Source organism: Biomphalaria glabrata, chromosome 8, assembly GCF_947242115.1.
Source record: "Biomphalaria glabrata chromosome 8, xgBioGlab47.1, whole genome shotgun sequence".
In the NCBI taxonomy this organism is placed as follows: Eukaryota; Metazoa; Mollusca; class Gastropoda; family Planorbidae; genus Biomphalaria; species Biomphalaria glabrata.
The window spans coordinates 3311947-3337356 of NC_074718.1; the positions used below are offsets into that span (position 1 = coordinate 3311947).

General features: G+C 35.2%; 1 long non-coding RNA gene across 1 annotated transcript in view; it reads right to left on the reverse strand.

Moving 5' to 3' along the window:
- Positions 1-1081: 1081 nt before the first annotated feature.
- The window catches only part of LOC129927892 (uncharacterized), a 31211-nt gene continuing 6882 nt past the window's right edge, over positions 1082-25410 (reverse strand). Inside the window, exons 6-8 of the long non-coding RNA XR_008779540.1 lie at positions 3490-3672; positions 1645-1851; positions 1082-1516 (exon numbers count right to left, since the gene is read on the reverse strand). This is a non-coding gene — a long non-coding RNA (uncharacterized LOC129927892). The remainder of the gene's footprint in view (positions 1517-1644; positions 1852-3489; positions 3673-25410) is intronic.

The window sequence follows — 25410 nt, forward strand, 5'->3', positions numbered from 1 at the left end:
GACTGTGACACCATGTAATAATAGTTGGAAGTACATGTATACAGCTTAGCACTAGTCTACAAAAGTAGTAAAAATAACAATACATAAAAATAGCTCTGGGAGCGCCAGTTCACAATTATAAAAAAATGCTTGCATGACCTGTTAATAAAGTCTAGGTCTACTGTTGGTTTTACATGTGTCCTATCAGAAATAGATATTACATCCTAGCCCTAACCTCCAACAGGACAGTGAGTGTTCACACCAGAGACTATGTAGATGATCACCATTAGATAAGACAAAGTGAATTAGTATTTGAAAGTTTCAAATAGACTAAGGGAATGAACTCAATGCTTTAGTGAAGTCTGTCAATACCAAACAGTAAATATGAATAGACTCTTTGTTTATGGAACATTTTATTTTTCACTGTTAAGGGGAGTGTCACTACATTTCTCATCTATGATGTCCTTAGACTAAACCTCAAAACTGCATTTACAGCAACACAGCAAAGCTTTCATATTAATAACAGCATAGTAAATGTTAACAGTTTTATTTTAAATATAATAATATAACAATATTTGAATAAAGTCACTATTTACACTATAAAAAACATAGAACATATAGTGCAGGGATGTGATACTAATGAACATTAATATGATAGCACACAAAAGCAGGGGAGATAATAAATTGAATGAAGCATATTGTAGCTTTGGTGTTGTGACTCTATAGAATATCCAAAGTTAATTGAAGACATGTTTAGTGTTTACAACATTTTCTGTAGATGACCCAGAAGTGATGTTCTTAATTAGTATTCATGAATAAACATACATATACAAGTTTGTTTAATACAATAATAATAATGGTACTATACCATAGAACTTCCCTCCCCCAAAAACAAAAAATATAAAAACATTTAACCGAAACAAGAAGATTGAGGGGAAAAAGGAATATTTTTGAAAAAAATGAACAAATGACTGGACCGATTGTCAAGATATACCTAAATATAGAACAGGATACAAGTCAATTATGGTAATTCCAACTAATTAGTTCTTACAAGGTACATCACTTGAGTATTTGTACCTGTTTTAGACATGATTGTTCTTTTCATTGTATCTGTTAGGTTTTCTGACTTCGCAACCACTTCTAGTAATGTAACCATGTTGTGTGGTTGGATTACAGGGTTCAGGATAAATAACTCTGGGTGTAGAAGTCTGTGTCGCCACTCTAGTAGGTGAGCATGGGTGCTCAACATGAGGTTGGGAGGATTCTTGTTTCCTACTGGGTCCTGTATTGCAGCTTGGTCACTAAGGTTGTCTTAAGCTCTGGTTTTGAAGTAGCATTAGGGAAATGTTCATTTCTTTCAGACGCACTAGGTATGTAAAAACATCTTCACCGACAATGAGCTATCAAAAGATAATGGCAGGTTCCCCTAGAGCACAAAGAAGGCTCTAAATGATGGTAGAAAAGGAAAAAATCTCTAATGTATCTACTGTGTCTGTGTCTTGGCCTCTAGGAATTGTTTTATTTCTCAAGATGTTCACTGTCAATACAAGAGAACAAAAATTGATCAAAACATTTTCATAGTCAGTGAAACACAAAACTTGGCAAAGCTTTACTTAGGGGTTTAGTATAAAGAAAATATAAAGAGATATACACTTCATTGCTTACCTTTTTATTCCATACATCTCAATATTTTGGTTTACATTTCATCATCATGCTGGTCTACATCTTCATGTTGGTCTACATCTTCATGTTGGTCTACATCTTCATCATGTTGGTCTACATCTTCATCATGCTGGTCTACATCTTCAAGCTTGTCTACATCTTCATGTTGGTCTACATCTTCGTGGTTGTCTACCTTTTCATCATGTTGGTCTAAATAAGAATAAGAAAATAAATAAGAAAAACGTTTGCCTTGAAAAGGAAAAAAATAAATTCTTCTATTGCTTTTATTTCCCATGTTCAATAAAACTATTCTGGTGATGCAACTTTCACTTTATGTTTTAACTTAGTATTTTATGAATAAACATTTAAGAAAGAATAAAATACACCCAAGACATCTACTACAGCAGCAAAGAATAACTACTCAAATTAAGTGAAAAAAAGTTAAAGGTTTATTAAGCCTTTAAAGTCTAAGGAACTTATTGGAGATTTTCAATTCTGCCAAAAAACTTTAAAATAACTAGCTATGTAGTGTATCTGGTGTACAGAATACAGAAAGCTTTAATATTTAGAGTGAAAATTATGCTATTAAGTTTGTGCATTTCTAGATAAATAAAATCACAACTTTCTAAGTTCTTTTCCTTGTAGTCCAAACTAATTTGTTTTGTTTTAGTTGGCAATAGCAATCTTTCCAAAGAGCTGAAGAGACTTTTTAGATTGTTTCCAAAGAGCTGAAGAGACTTTTTTAGATTGTTTCCAAAGAGCTGAAGAGACTTTTTTAGATTGTTTCCAAATAGCTGCAGAGACTTTTTTAGATTTTTTCCAAAGAGCTGCAGAGACTTTTTTAGATTGTTTCCAAAGAGCTGAAGAGACTTTTTTAGATTGTTTCCAAAGAGCTGAAGAGACTTTTTTAGATTGTTTCCAAAGAGCTGAAGAGACTTTTTTAGATTGTTTCCAAAGAGCTGAAGAGACTTTTTTAGATTGTTTCCAAAGAGCTGAAGAGACTTTTTTAGATTGTTTCCAAAGAGCTGAAGAGACTTTTTTAGATTGTTTCCAAAGAGCTGAAGAGACTTTTTTAGATTGTTTCCAAAGAGCTGAAGAGACTTTTTTAGATTGTTTCCAAAGAGCTGAAGAGACTTTTTTAGATTGTTTCCAAAGAGCTGAAGAGACTTTTTTAGATTGTTTCCAAAGAGCTGAAGAGACTTTTTTAGATTGTTTCCAAAGAGCTGAAGAGACTTTTTTAGATTGTTTCCAAAGAGCTGAAGAGACTTTTTTAGATTGTTTCCAAATAGCTGCAGAGACGTTAAGATTGTTTCAAAATCTGTAGGTTTATTCTTTTTATATTTTCTTTTATTTGATCTCACTTTCTTTATATTGCCTCAGCCAATCTCTATATTGTTTGCTCTTCTTTTTCTATCCTTATCTATTGTATTTCTTTTAGAATGTACTTAAAAATCAAAATGTAAGCAAAGAGCAAATTATCAAGTTTAAAATTCCCACGAGATAAGATCCAAACAAATGAAAATTCAGTTTGATTACAATTATCCTTAGGATTACCATTATAGCAATGATAATATAGATGCAAACAGGAACAACATATAATACATAAAACATACAAACACACAGTGTTACACAGCCAGTGCTTAATGAACTAAGTTTCTTTGTGATGTGACAAATGACCATGAAACACACAGACAGAGAGTGGAGTAAAAGAGTTATAAAATCTTTCTGTTCTAGCCTTAATGACGAGGAGGCAACCACTTTATCCAGATCTGATGTAACTGGTTTAGGGCTGCAGATTGTCTTCAAGAATGCATAAATGAGATCAGCTAATGTTTCAACATTACTTACACGTACACTTGCTTGATATTATTGTCAAATGTTTGACATGTTTTGAACGTTCCTCGAGAGTTAAGAGAATCTACTTCCTTGATCAAATGTCCAGCAGAATAAATGACATCAGGCAAGATATGAGCATCAAGATGACCACACACAGTCCAGCGCACATATCACATGACCAGGCAGCCATCCATTCTTTTGAGAAAACAATCTCTTCTTATTGCAGTGACCTCTCTTGACTTTCTTCTAGTAACTTGTCGCACAAAAAAATTTATAACTGAAATGACTTTAGGAAAAAATGATGAAAATCTAGGAGGAAAAAAATGCAAAGTGGAGGAAAAGTTACAAAAATAATACATATTTTGATAATGTTTTATTTTATGTCAGTTCTCTACAATTATATGGAATTTGAATAGTTGAGTATAAATTATATAATAATTTACTTCTCCCATTTCACGTTAGTTGTTAGTAACACCAGGTTAGAAGTTAGTAGCAACAAAATGATGTAAGAATAGACATGGCTTTATTTAATTTAGTCTTCTTGGTGTTGACAGTCATTGACTTGTAGCATCAAACTGCTGGTAGACAACTAAACTACTGTAGGCATAATATATCTTAACTAATGAAACTCCAAATAACTTGAATAACTTCCCTGTGAACAAAACTAAATATAAAATTTATAACATAGACAAAATCAACTTGTGATCAAGTCAAATAACTGAAGTAGACTTCAGTAATAACATTTCATAACAAAATCTAACTCACTACAATAACACAACCTTTCAGTTTCATGTTGTGGAGTCTTCTATCTTAACTAAGACAAAGTGATGACAAAGCCACATATTTTGCATCATTCACAACTAATCGCTAACCTCTTCCCGACGTCTCCATAGAAACACACACACACACACTCGATAACACTTCTGCTGGTCCAACATTCTTTCACTGAATCAAGCCCCAAGAGACCAATCTTTAGCATTCTTCTTGTCCAAATGTAGGACTTTGCAACCACCATTTTTCTAACCTTTACCAGTTACACTAGCAGATACTTTGGCAGATATTGGAAATAGGAATAGAGCAAATATTTTGACTAATCAAACATTAAAATACTCTTAAGTAGATTCCTATTTCTCTACCTTGATATCTGCCAACAAAAACAATAGATACATTTGAACCTCAGGAAGAAAAAAAAAATGAAATATAAAGTTGTATAAAAAAAAGTCCAAGTTAACAAAACTTTATATATGGATTTAAATTGCAGATATTGACAAGAACCCTAAAAAATTGTTGGTAGGAGAGAAAATGTGCCTTACTAAATGATAGGACACCTGAGGTGCCCCAACAGTTGGTTGGAGAGAAAAGCTGCCTAACTAAATGATAGGACACCTGAGGTGCCCCAACAGTTGGTAGGAGAGAAAATGTGCCTTACTAAATGATAGGACACCTGAGGTGCCCCAACAGTTGGTTGGAGAGAAAAGCTGCCTAACTAAATGATAGGACACCTGAGGTGCCCCAACATTTGGTTGGAGAGAAAATGTGCCTTACAAAATGATAGGACACCTGAGGTGCCCCAACAGTTGGTAGGAAAGAAAAATTTCCTTACTAAATGAAAGGACACTTGAGGTGCCCCAACATTTGGTTGGAGAGAAAATGTGCCTTACTAAATGATAGGACACCTTAGGTGCCCCAACAGTTGGTAGGAGAGAAAATGCGCCTTACTAAATGATAGGACACCTGAGGTGCCCCAACAGTTGGTTGGAGGGAAAATGTGCCTTACTAAATGATAGGACACCTGAGGTGCCCCAACAGTTGGTTGGAGAGAAAATGTGCCTTACTAAATGATAGGACACCTAAGGTGCCCCAACAGTTGGTAGGAAAGAAAATGTGCCTGACTTAATGATAGGACACCTGAAGTGCCACTACCATTGGTAGGAGAGAAAATGTGCCTTACAAAATGATAGGACACCTGAGGTGCCCCAACAGTTGGTAGGAGAGAAAATGTGCCTTACTAAATGATAGGACACATGAGGTGCCCCAACAGTTGGTAGGAGAGAAAATGTGCCTTTCTAAATGATAGGACACCTGAGGTGCCCCAACAGTTGGTAGGAGAGAAAATGTGCCTTACTAAATGATAGGACACCTGAGGTGCCCCAACAGTTGGTTGGAGAGAAAATGTGCCTAACTAAATGATAGGACATTTGAGATGCCCCAACAGTTGGTAGGAGAGAAAATGTGCCTTACAAAATGATAGGACACCTGAGGTGCCCCAACACTTGGTTGGAGAGAAAAGCTGCACAACTAATGATAGGACATTTGAGATGCCCCAACACTTGGTTGGAGAGAAAAGCTGCCCTACTAAATGATAGGACACCTGAGGTGCCCCAATGGTTAGTAGGAGAGAAAATGTGCCTTACTAAATGATAGGACACCTGAGGTGCCCCAACATTTGGTTGGAGAGAAAAGCTGCCTTACTAAATGATAGGACACCTGAGGTGCCCCAACAGTTGGTTGGAGGGAAAATGTGCCTTACTAAATGATAGGGCACCTGAGGTGCCCCAACAGTTGGTTGGAGAGAAAATGTGCCTTACTAAATGATAGGACACCTAAGGTGCCCCAACAGTTGGTAGGAAAGAAAATGTGCCTGACTTAATGATAGGACACCTGAAGTGCCACTACCATTGGTAGGAGAGAAAATGTGCCTTACAAAATGATAGGACACCTGAGGTGGGGCACATTTTCTAACCTACCAACTGTTGGGGCACCTCAGGTGTCCTATCATTTAGTAGGGCAGCTTTTCTCTCCAACCAAGAGTAGGGGCACCTCAGGTGTCCTATCATTTAGTAAGGCACATTTTCTCTCCAACCAACTGTAGGGGCACCTCAGGTGTCCTATCATTTAGTAAGGCACATTTTATCTCCTACCAACTGTTGGGGCACCTCAGGTGTCCTATCATTTAGTAAGGCACCTTTTCTCTCCAACCAACTGTAGGGGCACCTCAGGTGTCCTATCATTTAGTAAGGCACATTTTCTCTCCTACCAACTGTTGGGGCACCTCAGGTGTCCTATCATTTAGTAAGGCACATTTTCTCTCCTACCAACTGTTGGGGCACCTCAGGTGTCCTATCATCTAGTAAGGCACATTTTCTATCCAACCAACTGTGCCCCAACAGTTAAAAGGACATTTGAGGAACCTAAACAGTTATTAGGACACTTTTGGTGCTCCAACAGCTGATAGGACACACTTGAGGTGAACAACACTTGGTATGATAGAGGTATACTCAAACTATGAAAATAATGTAACTGAACTGTAATGCTTTGCATTGTAGCCCTATGGCTTGTGTACTTTAAAATGACTGATGTAAACAATCCCCATGTAGATCATGGTTATATATGATATGGTTATCTGACTATGGACTGTGTTTTTCAACACCGTTGGGTCAAGCCAGGCTGACACAGTAGAGGACCAGTAGAGTTAAAGCGAGAAAATTACAAGTTGTGTAAAGCTGTGATATTCAGACATTGACTGCTGCAAATTGTTAAATTTTTAATTGTTTATTTATTATTGATTACACTCATTAAAGTGCCCAAGTTATCAAGTTTTCGATTTAGCCATAGTATTCTGTCCAGAGGTTAGAGAATTGTAACTATAAAAACTGTGATTGTACATTTTCAGACAGGATAATATTAAATTTGTGTCAATATATATTATAGCTCTCATAAAGTAAAGTCAATAATTTTGTGCAGTACAAGTATATATATATTGTATTGAAGTTGGACAGTAATTGTGCAATTTTGACTGAGGAAGACAGTAAATTTGTGCCAATGTATATTATATATCTCATCAAATAATAGTCAGTAATTTTGTGCAGTACAAGTATATATATATTGTATTGAAGTTGGACAGTAACCTTAAATCTTGACTGAGGAAGACTAAATTTGTGCCAATGTATATTATATATCTCATCAAATAATAGTCAGTAATTTTGTGCAGTACAAGTATATATATATTGTATTGAAGTTGGACAGTAACTGTAAATCTTGACTGAGGAAGACAGTAAATTTGTGCCAATGTATATTATATAATTGAAAATAATATAATATATATAATATAATAATATAATAATAATATAATATAATATAATAATAATATAATAATAATATAATAATAATATAATATAATAATAATATATAATAATATAATATAATAATATAATATAATAATATAATATAATAATATAATATAATTGAAAATTTTGACACAGGTAGTAAATTTGTGCTGATGTATATTATATATCTTTTCTAAAATTATTATTATAGCTTTTATGTAGCACTTCTTTCATGCTTATAGCATGCTCAGAGCGACTTTGGTCCAATCTCATTTGTGGACCAGTGGGGCGGGGGGGGGGGGGGGGTATCTAGGAGTTGGTTTCCGTGTTGCCTTTAGGCGCTCAGTAAAAACAACTCTGCCCGAGTCGGGTGTTGAACCTTGAGCCCCCTTCTAGGTAGCCAAGACAAGTTCAAGCGCACTTGGTCTCTCAGCCACGCTTTCCACATATCTCAAGTAATAGTAACTTTGTGTAGTACTAGTACTACGATATACTGAAGTTTAACAGGGAAAAGATTAAGAAGCAACTCTTCAAAGTGATGAGCTAGATCAGTGTTAGTATTGACTGACATTACAGGAAGATAATCAGCATTGAAATGTATTACTGATAACTTTGTGCAGTACAAGTATTCTAGAAGTTGAGACAGTAAAAAGGGAAAAGATTAAGAAGCAACTCTTCAAAGTGATGAGCTAGATCAGTGTTAGAATTGACAGACATTACAGGAAGATAATCAGCATTGAAATATATTACTGATAACTTTGTGCAGTACAAGTATTCTATTGAAGTTTAACAGTGAAAAGGGAAAAGATTAAGAAGCAACTCTTCAAAGTGATGAGCTAGATCAGTGTTAGAATTGACTGACATTACAGGAAGATAATCAGCATTGAAATATATTACTGATAACTTTGTGCAGTACAAGTATTCTATTGAAGTTTAACAGTGAAAAGGGAAAAGATTAAGAAGCAACTCTTCAAAGTGATGAGCTAGATCAGTGTTAGTATTGACTGACATTACAGGAAGATAATCAGCATTGAAATGTATTACTGATAACTTTGTGCAGTACAAGTATTCTAGAAGTTGAGACAGTAAAAAGGGAAAAGATTAAGAAGCAACTCTTCAAAGTGATGAGCTAGATCAGTGTTAGAATTGACTGACATTACAGGAAGATAATCAGCATTGAAATATATTACTGATAACTTTGTGCAGTACAAGTATTCTATTGAAGTTGAGACAGTGAAAAGGGAAAAGATTAAGAAGCAACTCTTCAAAGTGATGAGCTAGATCAGTGTTAGAATTGACTGACATTACAGGAAGATAATCAGCATTGAAATATATTACTGATAACTTTGTGCAGTACAAGTATTCTATTGAAGTTGAGACAGTGAAAAGGGAAAAGATTAAGAAGCAACTCTTCAAAGTGATGAGCTAGATCAGTGTTAGTAGTGAATGACATTACAGGAAGATAATCAGCATTGAAATATATTACTGATAACTTTGTGCAGTACAAGTATTCTATTGAAGTTGAGACAGTGAAAAGGGAAAAGATTAAGAAGCAACTCTTCAAAGTGATGAGCTAGATCAGTGTAAGTATTGACTGACATTACAGGAAGATAATCAGCATTGAAATATATTACTGATAACTTTGTGCAGTACAAGTATTCTATTGAAGTTTAACAGTGAAAAGGGAAAAGATTAAGAAGCAACTCTTCAAAGTGATGAGCTAGATCAGTGTTAGTATTGACTGACATTACAGGAAGATAATCAGCATTGAAATATATTACTGATAACTTTGTGCAGTACAAGTATTCTATTGAAGTTGAGACAGTGAAAAGGGAAAAGATTAAGAAGCAACTCTTCAAAGTGATGAGCTAGATCAGTGTTAGAATTGACTGACATTACAGGAAGATAATCAGCATTGAAATATATTACTGATAACTTTGTGCAGTACAAGTATTCTATTGAAGTTGAGACAGTGAAAAGGGAAAAGATTAAGAAGCAACTCTTCAAAGTGATGAGCTAGATCAGTGTTAGTAGTGAATGACATTACAGGAAGATAATCAGCATTGAAATATATTACTGATAACTTTGTGCAGTACAAGTATTCTATTGAAGTTGAGACAGTGAAAAGGGAAAAGATTAAGAAGCAACTCTTCAAAGTGATGAGCTAGATCAGTGTAAGTATTGAATGACATTACAGGAAGATAATCAGCATTGAAATATATTAATGATAACTTTGTGCAGTACAAGTATTCCATTGAAGTTTAACAGTGAAAAGGGAAAAGATTAAGAAGCAACTCTTCAAAGTGATGAGCTAGATCAGTGTTAGTAGTAAATGACATTACAGGAAGATAATCAGTATTGAAATATATTACTGATAATTTTGATTTTCATTTTTAATTTTTGTATGTTCTATATTTAGAAAGCTGGTGACAGTATTGTTCTTGTCAAAATTTGGTATCACTGATATTGTGTCCTTGTTAAATTTTGTCTTTTTTCAATGTGTATTATATATATATGATCAGAACATAAGGTTTTAGAGGTCGCAGATTTAACACTACTAGATTTTTTTTTGTGTTTAGACTATTGCTTTGTTTAATGTTTACATTGTATAAATATTGTGCACAATTTCTTGGGGTCTTTAAGTCATTGTTATTGATATTTGTAAGTATATGTAGTATTTCTTGAAATATTGTGCACAATTTCTTGAGGTCTTTAAGTCATTGTTATTGATATTTGTAAGTATATGTAGTATTTCTTGAAAAGTTTCTCTGTTTGTCTTTTTCCTGCTGTGCTTGTTTGTTTTCATATATAGACCAAATCTTGCTTTTGGAACATGGTGTGCTTTAGGGTAAGAGAGTGAGGTCAATGTGTTGTTCGAATCCTCCTCAATTTAATCAAAGTTTTCAGCGCAAGGACACTCAGTCATCATCATATCATCATTAATATAATTGTAACATTTTGGTATAAATTTTGTTACATTTTTTACATTATAATATTTTATTAATTTTGTTTTCTCCTTGTTGGGACAATTATATGAAAGGATAATATATTGTAAAAACATAATAATTGATTATGACATTGACTATTAGATTGTTGACCCTTGAGTGTGTTATGTTTATCACAACAGTATTGGCTTGATAATATTGCCAGTGATTGTAAACTATAAAAGATGATATATATCATTATTATCTATAAAAGAGTACAGGATACACTGGTACATTTGATAGGTATTAATAGATACATGGCTGGATATACTGAACTCAAGAAAGTTGCTGACTTGTTTTGGTCTTAAAGATGAAGAAAAGAAAGATGTTTTGACATAAATGGAAAGAAAAGAAAGCTAATATTGAAAGAGTTAGTGAGAGCACAAAGAGAAAAGAGAAATGCAACTAGAAATGCTGAAAGAAATTAAAAGGATGCAAAACCAGACAAAGAATTTGAAGTTAAAAAAAAAAAAAGAAACTGAAAAATAAAAGCTGCAAGTCAAAACAAGAATGACAAAACAGAAACTACCAAGCGTGAACATAAAGAGAATATTTGTAGGCAAAATATGAGGAACTTTAAAGAAACTCATGAAATACATAGTTATTTTTCAGACTATCTGTAAAACTTGCAATTACAATGAAGATACTTGTTCTAATATATTCATCTGTAAACTAAGTGGCAAGACTTTGAGTGTTATTAACTCATTAATAGAGAGAACAAAGAAAGAAATGCATCCTGTTAAAAGCAATATTATTGGAATCTAGATCACCAAAGAGAAATTTATTATCAACATTAAAGACAAGAATCTAATTCTCCAAAGATATAATGTACCAAGAAATAGATAAGGAATTGGAAATCAGAATAGGTAACAAAGCAATAATGTTAATACAAATGAAGTTCCAACCTACAGTATATAATATTGAAGTAAAACTAGAATTTTTTCCAGCATATGTTAATGGTGTACTAGTGAAATATACCACAGTCACTAATGATAAACATGTTAAAACAAGATACTATGACAGGTATAACTAAGAAAATATAACAGGTATAACTAAGATAATATGACATGTAAAACTAAGGAAATATGACAGGTAAAACTAAGAAAATATGACAGGTAAAACTAAGAAAATATGATGGGTAACAGTAAGAAAATTATGCTGGCAAAACAACAAGATATCATGTCCAATAGCATTTATTGACTGCCCATGGATAACCTCACCTCACCAAAAAAGACTGCTTTTGGCATACGTTCATCACCCATATGGAATACATGCCCTGCCCAGCATAACTGTCAGACCAAAAGAAGTCTCTCTATTTATAAGACACAGAAGAGAGCACATGGTTGCATGCGGCTTCAAAGTAAGAACGCTAGAGGTCACTTACAAAGGCTATGATAACTACTGAATTGATGATAGAACTACTCCTGGCTACTCTCCATTTGAATTGATAATTGGATGCAATCCAAAGAGTCCTTTAACAATATTTTTTTAAAAGTTAATTGGAGGCTATATGTTATTAAAGAATGAATTTGAATTTGTAAACAAAGTAAGAGAAAACAGTTATTTTACTTCTAAAGTAGCAAGAGCTAATTCAGATAAGCAATGAAGAAGACAAAGGAACATAAAAAGTTAACACTGCAACATGAGAAGGCTGATAGAAGATTAAGTTTTTGTGTGGTTGGATTACTGGAAAAATTAAAAGATCTGAAATGGAACTTTATAATTATAAAAAAAAAATATGAAATGGAACTTTATAATTATAAAAAAAAAAGTCAATTATATGATCAATATTCATGTAGATGGAAATGTGGTTCAGTCTTAGGTTTAGTACTATTTTTAATGTACATAAATAATTTACCAAATTGCATAAGTTCAGGAACAAAAGTCAGATTGTTTCCAGACAATTGAATAATATATAAAACAATAAAAACAACTCAAGATACAGAAATTTTACAAAGAAAATTAGATGAATTACAAAAAAGGGAATCACATTAGAGCATGTCTTTAAATCCAGAAAAATGTCAGTTATTTATAGTAACAAAAAAAACTAAAACATATTAATTTCACTTATCTCATTTATGGCAATAACTCAAGCTCAGATAGGAAAAACCTGCCAAGTGTGCAGCCAAACATTAAGGACTCACCACCCACAAAGGAAAAGTCCTAAGCTAATGACAGTAAATTTATCAATTAAATGTGTTTCTCCACAACTACTTAATTGCAAGTGCAAATGTTGATTAGTGTACATTGCATCACAAGCGGCGATATTTCCTTTGATGGACAGGTTCTTATGTTCCTTGAGTGTGACTTAATTATTGTTACAAACCTTCCATCGGAATATAAATGAAGACGTCTAACACAGTTATACATCCTTATGAATTTCTTTTTTAAGCACTCAAAGAATGATTTCACTGGGAATTGCAAATACATTTTGATCACCACATTAAGTGCAGAGATGAAAAATCTGCGAATTATCACACATTTGTACACAAACGTTTGTAGATATCCTCATCACAATTAAATAGAGATGTTTCGAAACATCACTGGTTACATCGCTTCACAATGTCTCAGTGGATGAGAGATGAGCGTGATACAAACGACACAAATCCCAACTGTTCCTGCACAATCATATACATCTGATGGCTTCTATTTTCATCCTTTTTTTTTTTTAACATTTGTTTTGCAAACGTGCATCAGTTGAATAGCTGGAGCCCAATAAAAAGTTTCAGGCTTGCATTTTCGGCTGACTCCTGTTTTGAGCTTGTCGACCGACAACTTCATTTTGATGAACTGACTGTAACAAAATTTGTGATGACGTCGTGTTCAAGCTATTGAAGGTGGTCTACAAGCATCCGGTTTGAGGGCTGAATCAGCCTCACAAACTTCGCACTCAACTAATGTCGAGTGAGTTGAATCAGCCTCAAAGCTTGCACTCAACTAATTATGTCCCAACTATTATTCAACTGAACTGAAATAACCGGTTATTTCACAAACTCATTTTTCTATGATATTTTTATAATGCCTTTAAACACTCCAAGTTATGATGATGCTTTGTCCAAGGCATTGTAGCACGTGAAAAAAGCAAAACAAGAAAAAGGATGTGCACTGCTGGGTTGTCTACAAATGCACACAGACATAACCAACTATTTTGTCTTGGATCAACAATTCAATTGATGACTATTAATACATCTAGTCCTCAGCTTAAAATCCTCATGTTTAAAACATAATACAATATCCTTTCCTATAAGTACAAAGATGGCCACCGAGACCGATCTTCTTTGAAAAAGTCCTCAACTACATCCTTTTAACATGAAGATGGCTAAAGAGCCCAGTCTTCACTTTTAAAATTCCTACGTTAATCATTCCTATGAACACGAAGATGGCTAAGGAGTCCAGTCTTCGCTTTTAAAATTCCTCCATTAATCATTCCTATAAACACGAAGATGGCTAAGGAGTCCAGTCTTCGCTTTTAAAATTCCTCCATTAATCATTCCTATAAACACGAAGATGGCTAAGGAGTCCAGTCTTCGATTTTAAAAGTCCTCCATTAATCATTCCTATGAACACGAAGATGGCTAAAGAGTCCAGTCTTCACTTTTGAAAAGTCCTAAGCTAAACATAGTAAAGTCATCAATTAAATGTGTTTTCTCCGCAACTATTTAGTTGGTCTGCAAGTACAAATGTTGATTAGTGTGCGTTGCATCACGAGCGGCGATATTTCCTTTGATGGACAGGTTCTTATGTTCCTTGAGTGTGACTTAATTATTGTTACAAACGTTCAGTCGGAATATAAATGAAGACGTCTAACACAGTTATACATCCTTATGAATTTCTTTTTTAAGCACTCAAAGAATGATTTCACTGGGAATCGCAAATACATTTTGATCACCACATTAAGTGCAGAGATGAAAAATCTGCGAATTATCACACATTTGTACACAAACGTTTGTAGATATCCTCATCACAATTAAATAGAAATGTGTCGAAACATCACTGGTTACATCGCTTCACAATGTCTCAGTGGATGAGAGATGAGCGTGATACAAACGACACAAATCCCAACTGTTCCTGCACAATCATATACATCTGATGGCTTCTATTTTCATCCTTTTTTTTTTTAACATTTGTTTTGCAAACGTGCATCAGTTGAATAGCTGGAGCCCAATAAAAAGTTTCAGGCTTGCATTTTCGGCTGACTCCTGTTTTGAGCTTGTCGACCGACAACTTCATTTTGATGAACTGACTGTAACAAAATTTGTGATGACGTCGTGTTCAAGCTATTGAAGGTGGTCTACAAGCATCCGGTTTGAGGGCTGAATCAGCCTCACAAACTTCGCACTCAACTAATGTCGAGTGAGTTGAATCAGCCTCAAAGCTTGCACTCAACTAATTATGTCCCAACTATTATTCAACTGAACTGAAATAACCGGTTATTTCACAAACTCATTTTTCTATGATATTTTTATAATGCCTTTAAACACTCCAAGTTATGATGATGCTTTGTCCAAGGCATTGTAGCACGTGAAAAAAGCAAAACAAGAAAAAGGATGTGCACTGCTGGGTTGTCTACAAATGCACACAGACATAACCAACTATTTTGTCTTGGATCAACAATTCAATTGATGACTATTAATACATCTAGTCCTCAGCTAAAAATCCTCATGTTTAAAACATAATACAATATCCTTTCCTATAAGTACAAAGATGGCCACCGAGACCGATCTTCTTTGAAAAAGTCCTCAACTACATCCTTTTAACATGAAGATGGCTAAAGAGCCCAGTCTTCACTTTTAAAATTCCTACGTTAATCATTCCTATGAACACGAAGATGGCTAAGGAGTCCAGTCTTCGCTTTTAAAATTCCTCCATTAATCATTCCTATAAACACGAAGATGGCTAAGGAGTCCAGTCTTCGCTTTTAAAATTCCTCCATTAATCATTCCTATAAACACGAAGATGGCTAAGGAGTCCAGTCTTCGATTTTAAAAGTCCTCCATTAATCATTCCTATGAACACGAAGATGGCTAAAGAGTCCAGTCTTTGCTTTTGAAAAGTCCTAAGCTAAACATAGTAAAGTCATCAATTAAATGTGTTTTCTCCGCAACTATTTAGTTGGTCTGCAAGTACAAATGTTGATTAGTGTGCGTTGCATCACGAGTGGCGATATTTCCTTTGATGGACAGGTTCTTATGTTCCTTGAGTGTGACTTAATTATTGTTACAAACGTTCAGTCAGAATATAAATGAAGACGTCTAACACAGTTATACATACTTATGAATTTCTTTTTTAAGCACTCAAAGAATGATTTCACTGGGAATTGCAAATACATTTTGATCACCACATTAAGTGCAGAGATGAAAAATCTGCGAATTATCACACATTTGTACACAAACGTTTGTAGATATCCTCATCACAATTAAATAGAAATGTGTCGAAACATCACTGGTTACATCGCTTCACAATGTCTCAGTGGATGAGAGATGAGCGTGATACAAACGACACAAATCCCAACTGTTCCTGCACAATCATATACATCTGATGGCTTCTATTTTCATCCTTTTTTTTTTAACATTTGTTTTGCAAACGTGCATCAGTTGAATAGCTGGAGCCCAATAAAAAGTTTCAGGCTTGCATTTTCGGCTGACTCCTGTTTTGAGCTTGTCGACCGACAACTTCATTTTGATGAACTGACTGTAACAAAATTTGTGATGACGTCGTGTTCAAGCTATTGAAGGTGGTCTACAAGCATCCGGTTTGAGGGCTGAATCAGTCTCACAAACTTCGCACTCAACTAATGTCGAGTGAGTTGAATCAGCCTCAAAGCTTGCACTCAACTAATTATGTCCCAACTATTATTCAACTGAACTGAAATAACCGGTTATTTCACAAACTCATTTTTCTATGATATTTTTATAATGCCTTTAAACATTCCAAGTTATGATGATGCTTTGTCCAAGGCATTGTAGCACGTGAAAAAAGCAAAACAAGAAAAAGGATGTGCACTGCTGGGTTGTCTACAAATGCACACAGACATAACCAACTATTTTGTCTTGGATCAACAATTCAATTGATGACTATTAATACATCTAGTCCTCAGCTAAAAATCCTCATGTTTAAAACATAATACAATATCCTTTCCTATAAGTACAAAGATGGCCACCGAGACCGATCTTCTTTGAAAAAGTCCTCAACTACATCCTTTTAACATGAAGATGGCTAAAGAGCCCAGTCTTCACTTTTAAAATTCCTACGTTAATCATTCCTATGAACACGAAGATGGCTAAGGAGTCCAGTCTTCGCTTTTAAAATTCCTCCATTAATCATTCCTATAAACACGAAGATGGCTAAGGAGTCCAGTCTTCGCTTTTAAAATTCCTCCATTAATCATTCCTATAAACACGAAGATGGCTAAGGAGTCCAGTCTTCGATTTTAAAAGTCCTCCATTAATCATTCCTATGAACACGAAGATGGCTAAAGAGTCCAGTCTTCACTTTTGAAAAGTCCTAAGCTAAACATAGTAAAGTCATCAATTAAATGTGTTTTCTCCGCAACTATTTAGTTGGTCTGCAAGTACAAATGTTGATTAGTGTGCGTTGCATCACGAGCGGCGATATTTCCTTTGATGGACAGGTTCTTATGTTCCTTGAGTGTGACTTAAATATTGTTACAAACGTTCAGTCAGAATATAAATGAAGACGTCTAACACAGTTATACATACTTATGAATTTCTTTTTTAAGCACTCAAAGAATGATTTCACTGGGAATCGCAAATACATTTTGATCACCACATTAAGTGCAGAGATGAAAAATCTGCGAATTATCACACATTTGTACACAAACGTTTGTAGATATCCTCATCACAATTAAATAGAAATGTGTCGAAACATCACTGGTTACATCGCTTCACAATGTCTCAGTGGATGAGAGATGAGCGTGATACAAACGACACAAATCCCAACTGTTCCTGCACAATCATATACATCTGATGGCTTCTATTTTCATCCTTTTTTTTTTTTAACATTTGTTTTGCAAACGTGCATCAGTTGAATAGCTGGAGCCCAATAAAAAGTTTCAGGCTTGCATTTTCGGCTGACTCCTGTTTTGAGCTTGTCGACCGACAACTTCATTTTGATGAACTGACTGTAACAAAATTTGTGATGACGTCGTGTTCAAGCTATTGAAGGTGGTCTACAAGCATCCGGTTTGAGGGCTGAATCAGCCTCACAAACTTCGCACTCAACTAATGTCGAGTGAGTTGAATCAGCCTCAAAGCTTGCACTCAACTAATTATGTCCCAACTATTATTCAACTGAACTGAAATAACCGGTTATTTCACAAACTCATTTTTCTATGATATTTTTATAATGCCTTTAAACACTCCAAGTTATGATGATGCTTTGTCCAAGGCATTGTAGCACGTGAAAAAAGCAAAACAAGAAAAAGGATGTGCACTGCTGGGTTGTCTACAAATGCACACAGACATAACCAACTATTTTGTCTTGGATCAACAATTCAATTGATGACTATTAATACATCTAGTCCTCAGCTAAAAATCCTCATGTTTAAAACATAATACAATATCCTTTCCTATAAGTACAAAGATGGCCACCGAGACCGATCTTCTTTGAAAAAGTCCTCAACTACATCCTTATAACATGAAGATGGCTAAAGAGCCCAGTCTTCACTTTTAAAATTCCTACGTTAATCATTCCTATGAACACGAAGATGGCTAAGGAGTCCAGTCTTCGCTTTTAAAATTCCTCCATTAATCATTCCTATAAACATGAAGATGGCTAAGGAGTCCAGTCTTCGATTTTAAAAGTCCTCCATTAATCATTCCTTTGAACACGAAGATGGCTAAAGAGTCCAGTCTTCGCTTTTGAAAAGTCCTTTAGAAGCTAAACATAGTAAAGTCATCAATTAAATGTGTTTTCTCCGCAACTATTTAGTTGGTCTGCAAGTACAAATGTTGATTAGTGTGCGTTGCATCACGAGCGGCGATATTTCCTTTGATGGACAGGTTCTTATGTTCCTTGAGTGTGACTTAATTATTGTTACAAACGTTCAGTCGGAATATAAATGAAGACGTCTAACACAGTTATACATCCTTATGAGTTTCTTTTTTAAGCACTCAAAGAATGATTTCACTGGGAATCGCAAATACATTTTGATCACCACATTAAGTGCAGAGATGAAAAATCTGCGAATTATCACACATTTGTACACAAACGTTTGTAGATATCCTCATCACAATTAAATAGAAATGTGTCGAAACATCACTGGTTACATCGCTTCACAATGTCTCAGTGGATGAGAGATGAGCGTGATACAAACGACACAAATCCCAACTGTTCCTGCACAATCATATACATCTGATGGCTTCTATTTTCATCCTTTTTTTTTTTTTAACATTTGTTTTGCAAACGTGCATCAGTTGAATAGCTGGAGCCCAATAAAAAGTTTCAGGCTTGCATTTTCGGCTGACTCCTGTTTTGAGCTTGTCGACCGACAACTTCATTTTGATGAACTGACTGTAACAAAATTTGTGATGACGTCGTGTTCAAGCTATTGAAGGTGGTCTACAAGCATCCGGTTTGAGGGCTGAATCAGCCTCACAAACTTCGCACTCAACTAATGTCGAGTGAGTTGAATCAGCCTCAAAGCTTGCACTCAACTAATTATGTCCCAACTATTATTCAACTGAACTGAAATAACCGGTTATTTCACAAACTCAATTCTTCTATGATATTTTTATAATGCCTTTAAACATTCCAAGTTATGATGATGCTTTGTCCAAGGCATTGTAGCACGTGAAAAAAGCAAAACAAGAAAAAGGATGTGCACTGCTGGGTTGTCTACAAATGCACACAGACATAACCAACTATTTTGTCTTGGATCAACAATTCAATTGATGACTATTAATACATCTAGTCCTCAGCTAAAAATCCTCATGTTTAAAACATAATACAATATCCTTTCCTATAAGTACAAAGATGGCCACCGAGACCGATCTTCTTTGAAAAAGTCCTCAACTACATCCTTTTAACATGAAGATGGCTAAAGAGCCCAGTCTTCACTTTTAAATATCCTACGTTAATCATTTCTATGAACACGAAGATGGCTAAGGAGTCCAGTCTTCGCTTTTAAAATTCCTCCATTAATCATTCCTATAAACACGAAGATGGCTAAGGAGTCCAGTCTTCGCTTTTAAAATTCCTCCATTAATCATTCCTATAAACACGAAGATGGCTAAGGAGTCCAGTCTTCGATTTTAAAAGTCCTCCATTAATCATTCCTATGAACACGAAGATGGCTAAAGAGTCCAGTCTTCACTTTTGAAAAGTCCTAAGCTAAACATAGTAAAGTCATCAATTAAATGTGTTTTCTCCGCAACTATTTAGTTGGTCTGCAAGTACAAATGTTGATTAGTGTGCGTTGCATCACGAGCGGCGATATTTCCTTTGATGGACAGGTTCTTATGTTCCTTGAGTGTGACTTAATTATTGTTACAAACGTTCAGTCGGAATATAAATGAAGACGTCTAACACAGTTATACATCCTTATGAATTTCTTTTTTAAGCACTCAAAGAATGATTTCACTGGGAATCGCAAATACATTTTGATCACCACATTAAGTGCAGAGATGAAAAATCTGCGAATTATCACACATTAGTACACAAACGTTTGTAGATATCCTCATCACAATTAAATAGAAATGTGTCGAAACATCACTGGTTACATCGCTTCACAATGTCTCAGTGGATGAGAGATGAGCGTGATACAAACGACACAAATCCCAACTGTTCCTGCACAATCATATACATCTGATGGCTTCTATTTTCATCCTTTTTTTTTTTTAACATTTGTTTTGCAAACGTGCATCAGTTGAATAGCTGGAGCCCAATAAAAAGTTTCAGGCTTGCATTTTCGGCTGTCTCCTGTTTTGAGCTTGTCGACCGACAACTTCATTTTGATGAACTGACTGTAACAAAATTTGTGATGACGTCGTGTTCAAGCTATTGAAGGTGGTCTACAAGCATCCGGTTTGAGGGCTGAATCAGCCTCACAAACTTCGCACTCAACTAATGTCGAGTGAGTTGAATCAGCCTCAAAGCTTGCACTCAACTAATTATGTCCCAACTATTATTCAACTGAACTGAAATAACCGGTTATTTCACAAACTCATTTTTCTATGATATTTTTATAATGCCTTTAAACACTCCAAGTTATGATGATGCTTTGTCCAAGGCATTGTAGCACGTGAAAAAAGCAAAACAAGAAAAAGGATGTGCACTGCTGGGTTGTCTACAAATGCACACAGACATAACCAACTATTTTGTCTTGGATCAACAATTCAATTGATGACTATTAATACATCTAGTCCTCAGCTAAAAATCCTCATGTTTAAAACATAATACAATATCCTTTCCTATAAGTACAAAGATGGCCACCGAGACCGATCTTCTTTGAAAAAGTCCTCAACTACATCCTTTTAACATGAAGATGGCTAAAGAGCCCAGTCTTCACTTTTAAAATTCCTACGTTAATCATTCCTATGAACACGAAGATGGCTAAGGAGTCCAGTCTTCGCTTTTAAAATTCCTCCATTAATCATTCCTATAAACACGAAGATGGCTAAGGAGTCCAGTCTTCGCTTTTAAAATTCCTCCATTAATCATTCCTATAAACACGAAGATGGCTAAGGAGTCCAGTCTTCGATTTTAAAAGTCCTCCATTAATCATTCCTATGAACACGAAGATGGCTAAAGAGTCCAGTCTTTGCTTTTGAAAAGTCCTAAGCTAAACATAGTAAAGTCATCAATTAAATGTGTTTTCTCCGCAACTATTTAGTTGGTCTGCAAGTACAAATGTTGATTAGTGTGCGTTGCATCACGAGCGGCGATATTTCCTTTGATGGACAGGTTCTTATGTTCCTTGAGTGTGACTTAATTATTGTTACAAACGTTCAGTCAGAATATAAATGAAGACGTCTAACACAGTTATACATACTTATGAATTTCTTTTTTAAGCACTCAAAGAATGATTTCACTGGGAATTGCAAATACATTTTGATCACCACATTAAGTGCAGAGATGAAAAATCTGCGAATTATCACACATTTGTACACAAACGTTTGTAGATATCCTCATCACAATTAAATAGAAATGTGTCGAAACATCACTGGTTACATCGCTTCACAATGTCTCAGTGGATGAGAGATGAGCGTGATACAAACGACACAAATCCCAACTGTTCCTGCACAATCATATACATCTGATGGCTTCTATTTTCATCCTTTTTTTTTTAACATTTGTTTTGCAAACGTGCATCAGTTGAATAGCTGGAGCCCAATAAAAAGTTTCAGGCTTGCATTTTCGGCTGACTCCTGTTTTGAGCTTGTCGACCGACAACTTCATTTTGATGAACTGACTGTAACAAAATTTGTGATGACGTCGTGTTCAAGCTATTGAAGGTGGTCTACAAGCATCCGGTTTGAGGGCTGAATCAGCCTCACAAACTTCGCACTCAACTAATGTCGAGTGAGTTGAATCAGCCTCAAAGCTTGCACTCAACTAATTATGTCCCAACTATTATTCAACTGAACTGAAATAACCGGTTATTTCACAAACTCATTTTTCTATGATATTTTTATAATGCCTTTAAACACTCCAAGTTATGATGATGCTTTGTCCAAGGCATTGTAGCACGTGAAAAAAGCAAAACAAGAAAAAGGATGTGCACTGCTGGGTTGTCTACAAATGCACACAGACATAACCAACTATTTTGTCTTGGATCAACAATTCAATTGATGACTATTAATACATCTAGTCCTCAGCTAAAAATCCTCATGTTTAAAACATAATACAATATCCTTTCCTATAAGTACAAAGATGGCCACCGAGACCGATCTTCTTTGAAAAAGTCCTCAACTACATCCTTTTAACATGAAGATGGCTAAAGAGCCCAGTCTTCACTTTTAAAATTCCTACGTTAATCATTCCTATGAACACGAAGATGGCTAAGGAGTCGAGTCTTCGCTTTTAAAATTCCTCCATTAATCATTCCTATAAACACGAAGATGGCTAAGGAGTCCAGTCTTCGCTTTTAAAATTCCTCCATTAATCATTCCTATAAACACGAAGATGGCTAAGGAGTCCAGTCTTCGATTTTAAAAGTCCTCCATTAATCATTCCTATGAACACGAAGATGGCTAAAGAGTCCAGTCTTCACTTTTGAAAAGTCCTAAGCTAAACATAGTAAAGTCATCAATTAAATGTGTTTTCTCCGCAACTATTTAGTTGGTCTGCAAGTACAAATGTTGATTAGTGTGCGTTGCATCACGAGCGGCGATATTTCCTTTGATGGACAGGTTCTTATGTTCCTTGAGTGTGACTTAATTATTGTTACAAACGTTCAGTCGGAATATAAATGAAGACGTCTAACACAGTTATACATCCTTATGAATTTCTTTTTTAAGCACTCAAAGAATGATTTCACTGGGAATCGCAAATACATTTTGATCACCACATTAAGTGCAGAGATGAAAAATCTGCGAATTATCACACATTTGTACACAAACGTTTGTAGATATCCTCATCACAATTAAATAGAAATGTGTCGAAACATCACTGGTTACATCGCTTCACAATGTCTCAGTGGATGAGAGATGAGCGTGATACAAACGACACAAATCCCAACTGTTCCTGCACAATCATATACATCTGATGGCTTCTATTTTCATCCTTTTTTTTTTTTAACATTTGTTTTGCAAACGTGCATCAGTTGAATAGCTGGAGCCCAATAAAAAGTTTCAGGCTTGCATTTTCGGCTGACTCCTGTTTTGAGCTTGTCGACCGACAACTTCATTTTGATGAACTGACTGTAACAAAATTTGTGATGACGTCGTGTTCAAGCTATTGAAGGTGGTCTACAAGCATCCGGTTTGAGGGCTGAATCAGCCTCACAAACTTCGCACTCAACTAATGTCGAGTGAGTTGAATCAGCCTCAAAGCTTGCACTCAACTAATTATGTCCCAACTATTATTCAACTGAACTGAAATAACCGGTTATTTCACAAACTCATTTTTCTATGATATTTTTATAATGCCTTTAAACACTCCAAGTTATGATGATGCTTTGTCCAAGGCATTGTAGCACGTGAAAAAAGCAAAACAAGAAAAAGGATGTGCACTGCTGGGTTGTCTACAAATGCACACAGACATAACCAACTATTTTGTCTTGGATCAACAATTCAATTGATGACTATTAATACATCTAGTCCTCAGCTAAAAATCCTCATGTTTAAAACATAATACAATATCCTTTCCTATAAGTACAAAGATGGCCACCGAGACCGATCTTCTTTGAAAAAGTCCTCAACTACATCCTTATAACATGAAGATGGCTAAAGAGCCCAGTCTTCACTTTTAAAATTCCTACGTTAATCATTCCTATGAACACGAAGATGGCTAAGGAGTCCAGTCTTCGCTTTTAAAATTCCTCCATTAATCATTCCTATAAACACGAAGATGGCTAAGGAGTCCAGTCTTCGATTTTAAAAGTCCTCCATTAATCATTCCTATGAACACGAAGATGGCTAAAGAGTCCAGTCTTCGCTTTTGAAAAGTCCTTTAGAAGCTAAACATAGTAAAGTCATCAATTAAATGTGTTTTCTCCGCAACTATTTAGTTGGTCTGCAAGTACAAATGTTGATTAGTGTGCGTTGCATCACGAGCGGCGATATTTCCTTTGATGGACAGGTTCTTATGTTCCTTGAGTGTGACTTAATTATTGTTACAAACGTTCAGTCGGAATATAAATGAAGACGTCTAACACAGTTATACATCCTTATGAATTTCTTTTTTAAGCACTCAAAGAATGATTTCACTGGGAATCGCAAATACATTTTGATCACCACATTAAGTGCAGAGATGAAAAATCTGCGAATTATCACACATTTGTACACAAACGTTTGTAGATATCCTCATCACAATTAAATAGAAATGTGTCGAAACATCACTGGTTACATCGCTTCACAATGTCTCAGTGGATGAGAGATGAGCGTGATACAAACGACACAAATCCCAACTGTTCCTGCACAATCATATACATCTGATGGCTTCTATTTTCATCCTTTTTTTTTTTTAACATTTGTTTTGCAAACGTGCATCAGTTGAATAGCTGGAGCCCAATAAAAAGTTTCAGGCTTGCATTTTCGGCTGACTCCTGTTTTGAGCTTGTCGACCGACAACTTCATTTTGATGAACTGACTGTAACAAAATTTGTGATGACGTCGTGTTCAAGCTATTGAAGGTGGTCTACAAGCATCCGGTTTGAGGGCTGAATCAGCCTCACAAACTTCGCACTCAACTAATGTCGAGTGAGTTGAATCAGCCTCAAAGCTTGCACTCAACTAATTATGTCCCAACTATTATTCAACTGAACTGAAATAACCGGTTATTTCACAAACTCAATTCTTCTATGATATTTTTATAATGCCTTTAAACATTCCAAGTTATGATGATGCTTTGTCCAAGGCATTGTAGCACGTGAAAAAAGCAAAACAAGAAAAAGGATGTGCACTGCTGGGTTGTCTACAAATGCACACAGACATAACCAACTATTTTGTCTTGGATCAACAATTCAATTGATGACTATTAATACATCTAGTCCTCAGCTAAAAATCCTCATGTTTAAAACATAATACAATATCCTTTCCTATAAGTACAAAGATGGCCACCGAGACCGATCTTCTTTGAAAAAGTCCTCAACTACATCCTTTTAACATGAAGATGGCTAAAGAGCCCAGTCTTCACTTTTAAATATCCTACGTTAATCATTT